Source organism: Phaseolus vulgaris, chromosome 4 (genome assembly GCF_000499845.2).
Source record: "Phaseolus vulgaris cultivar G19833 chromosome 4, P. vulgaris v2.0, whole genome shotgun sequence".
NCBI classification, from domain to species: Eukaryota; Viridiplantae; Streptophyta; class Magnoliopsida; order Fabales; family Fabaceae; genus Phaseolus; species Phaseolus vulgaris.
The window spans coordinates 38,239,864-38,244,132 of record NC_023756.2 but is presented as its reverse complement, the minus strand read 5'-3'; the positions used below and the strand labels follow the sequence as shown (position 1 = coordinate 38,244,132).

Genomic DNA, 4,269 nt, shown 5'->3' with positions numbered 1-4,269 from the left:
GAAAAGGCAACATAAATGGGATTCAGGAGTTCAATAAAATTCAATACTACAGAAGCTGTGTGAGAAATCTAGCACAGAGTGTCAACGGATTCCACGCAGGTAATCTGACTTTAACTCCAAGTCTAGTTGCCTACATCATTGCATGGCAACTCATTCCTAGAGGCACAAATCATGTTGTCTTACACAAAGAGGATTTAATCCTCCTTTACTGCATCATGAATCTGATCAAGGTAAACTGGGTGTATATTATCATGGAGCATATGTTGAAATCAAAGAGATTAATAGATTATACATTCACTACAAAAAAATATGTAAAAAGTGGCGGTTTTAATATGGCAGTTATTAATAACCGCCACAAATTTCAGTATAATACGTCATTTCATTAACCGCCACAATTATCTTTCAAAATATGTCATTTTTAACTGTCACAATTATCCTTCAGAATAAAAGTTCTCCAATTTTTTTGAAAACTTGCTTTCACTTGGAAATTGAATTTTTTATTTTTTTTTAAAACTTACTTTATTTCTTCTTTTTTTTAAACTTGCTTTCACTTGAAAATTGAATTTTTTTTTTGAAAACTTACTTTCCATTGGAAAATAATTTTTTTTTTAAAAATTCTTTCAGTTTGGACACAATATATTTTCGAAATTTAGAAGAAATTTTAAAATTTAGAATACAATTAAAAGAAGTGTTACTTTAATTCAGAATATAATTAAAAAAAGTATTATTTGTTAAAAGTTATATATGTGTTTTTTCTTTAATTACCATTAAATCTCTCTTGGGTCTATTCTAGGATTATTTATTATTGTTTCTCTATATTGGATTCTATTTACACCCCCTGCGTCTTTGTCAGAGGTAGGCATGGACCATGCTTCATCTTCTTCATTTCTAATTATATATTTTATTTTATTTGTCATATTATATTCACTTTTATTCATCCATTTTTCTTCCTTCATCCAACGCCGTTCATCGCTTTCGCAGAGTTGCCAATGGAAGCGGCTGCGACGGCAACTGTCCTCACACCACCGTCTGCTCTGTCTCGGCCGGCGGTTTTCCTCGGAAGACCTTCTGCATTCGCCTTCCCTTCCAATTTTTCCTTCTCCACTAAGGTATTCAATCAATTATTTACTTTTTAGTTAAATTTTTGGATTATGATTTGTGTCAGCTAGAAATGTATGTTGTGGCTTATGAGAGTAGTGATTTTCATAAACTGCATTTAAATTTATTTATTTCTCACAGCTTAGCTTGTTTTGTTGCTCTTTTTCATTGATTTTGAGTTGAATACAACGTCTTGTGTTTGAGTTTAGCTTGCTGTAGGGGAAGAGAAAATACGAGTAGTGTGCTTTTCTTATGAGAATTTGCTATTTAGGTTTTGTTTGGCAAACTTATCATATATCTGAAAAGTGAAAAGATAAATCGAATTAAATTTGTCTTGTAAGCTAAAATCAACTTACTGTGCTTCATCTTTTATTACAGAAATTAAACTCTTTATTTTTAATTTGTGGTGAACTAAATTTAAATTATGGAGAAGAGAATTTCATTTTTTTCTTCGTATATTTCTCTTCTAATATTTAGATATTCCTATCTGAGTTCTTATCTTAATGCTCATATAATAATATGTAACAATCTTGCATTGTTCTATGATATATTCACTAGTTGTTGACAATTATTTTAGCCTCAACAAAGCTGGTCATGAATGGGAGGCCAACATTCATAGAATATTTAATTAGTATTTAATGCATGGTAATTTCTGTGTTCGTGTATTTTACGTTTTTTAAATAGCTTAGGACTTCCTCTGAGTATTTAGCCAACTGTTTTGGTCGGGCAAATTAAAACCTCTTAATTTTCACTGTTGAAAAAAAAGCAGAGAAATCTGTAAAACAGACCAACTTGGTTTATGGAAAGAATTTAATGAATAAATGAGACCTACTGCTTTATATATTAGTTTATTTTCTATTTTTCTGGCGATCTAGCAAGAAATATTTGCTACCACCATTTACAACTATCCTAAGTTTCCAGTTTTAACATTTTACAATTCTGGGCAGGAATGTGTGACCTGTGCTCCCCTATGATAATTCTTCTTGACGATGAAGCAGACGCATTTTGGTGCTTTGAGCGTTTGATGTGCAGGCTTGTAAGAATCTTACCTGTAGACTCTATTTTATTATTAACTTTCTTCAACACTCTTTTATTCTATTACTTATTGAAAAGATTGGGGGGAGAATCTAGTATTTGGTTATTGGTTTTTCTTGGAAATGTTATATTTTTAGTTTGCTTTCACCTTTATTGTTCACTTTTATATATTATATCTTTCTTAAGTTGCACAATGCATATAGAGCCAGTTAAAATTGGGCTTAAGTTCTTCTAGGTTTGACACTAATGTTTAAATTATACTGTTTCAGAAATCCATTCATTGTAATGTTGAAAACTCTCTGGTTTACTATTTTCTTGTGCATGCCTACTTAGTTAGACATTTCTGTTACAAAATTTTGCCAATGTCAGTTTTACTTTTCCTTGCACAGTTGGATGGTATTTAAGCTTCAACACATGGTAGGCCCCCATGTATTAGACGTTCTTGAAGTCCTGTGGGATCTTGTTTTATGGGGGTGGGTTAGGGATGAATCATGTAATAAACCATTCTTAAGCATTCACCCAACATCTTAAACTTTTTGGTGAGTTGGTCATTGACAGTAGCGGCGTAAAATTTTATTGAAGAAGTAGGTGCACAAAGATTCCATGTGATTGGTTAATGCTTTGTGGCTACACAAAACTAGTTTTTATTGGTAGTATTTCATAGGTTGAATCTCAGTTTCTTGTATTGTCATTCAAAGTTGTTGAATAAATCTCCTTTCTTCAATTAAATTTAACTGCACTGCTCTCAACTAATGTTAAACAAACAGAATGTACTAATAATGTCTTTTGATTTTGGAGGACAGAGCATCTTGGTGCAGATTTCAAGATGTTGATATATTGGATTGGTTGCATACATCAATGAGGTATTAATATATTTAAATATTTATTGGTGTTTTTTATTTTATAATTATAAACATACAAATTCATTAAATTAAAATTATTTATTTCAGGCATCAGATTATGGAAGTGGTGCTCCATCACCTAATCAAGTAATAGGATCAAGTGCTTAAAGCAAAACTGAAAAGGGATGTGTTTTTTAATTTTAAACTTGATTAGGGATGTATGAACTTTTGAACAATTATGTGTTGTAATTTTAAACTTGATTAAGGATGTATGAACTTTTTATGTGTTTTAATTTTCAATTACATATAAACTTTTGAACATTTTTATGTGTGCTTTAATTTTCAATGAAATGAATGGATGATTATAACTTTATACATTATTTTATTTTATTATGAAAAAGTGGTGGTTAAATTTTATAATTGTATAAAACAGATTATAAAAAAGATTATAAAATAGTGGTTAAATTTTATTTATTCAGTATTAAAATTATGTCAGTTAAAAACGCCACTACTTACGTATATTATGGTGCCAGAATCTTCTTCAATGAATGTAAATTGCGACATTTATAACTGACACTACTTACATATAAAAACCGCCACTACTTACACTATGTTTAAAGTGGCGGGTGTTGCGACGGTTAACATAAAACCGCCACATTAAACTTTGTGGCGGCCAGTTCTATGGCGGTTTGGGAAACCGCCACAAGTGTATATTGTGGCGGTTATAAACGCCACTTTATACGAAAAAAACCGCCACAATATACACTTTTTTTTGTAGTGATTTCCTTATGCTATCCTTGTGTCAAAATTAATTGACCATTTTGGTATTGACATTACTAATGAGAGGAATGAAACCATTAAAGTTGTGAGTGAAATTGATAACTCAACTCTCCTAAAGATGGGGTTTAACAAAGTGGATGATTGTTGGATATTTCTCAAAAACAAGACTCACAGGGAGGAACGTGGAGGTTCAAACCTCAACAATGATGAGGAAGCTGATGATGTACCAATGGAAGATGATATTGTGCAAGCTGCTGAACAATCCTGTTATGAAGTTCACCATACTTCATCACACAGAATGGAGTCCCCTACTGATCATACTAGGAGTCAAAGAAGGAGATCTCCTTCTACTGAATACAGGGGAGGACCACCTGCACCACAGTTAATGAATGAAGATGTTGCTGCAACACACCACAATGCTCTTGTTGCCTACCAAGCTCCAGAATTTCGAGGTGAACCCATGTCCATGTTTGAGAGGCAAGTTCTGTTTTGACTTGATACAATGTCAGAGGAG

At 32.0% G+C, this 4,269-nt stretch overlaps 1 long non-coding RNA gene across 1 annotated transcript; it reads left to right on the top strand.

The window, feature by feature from the left end:
- Positions 1–872: 872 nt before the first annotated feature.
- Positions 873–3,350, top strand: LOC137836503 (uncharacterized). Its single transcript, XR_011085313.1, has 4 exons — positions 873–1,109; positions 2,046–2,134; positions 2,937–2,996; positions 3,084–3,350. It is a non-coding gene; the product is annotated as an uncharacterized lncRNA (long non-coding RNA).
- Positions 3,351–4,269: the final 919 nt, after the last annotated feature.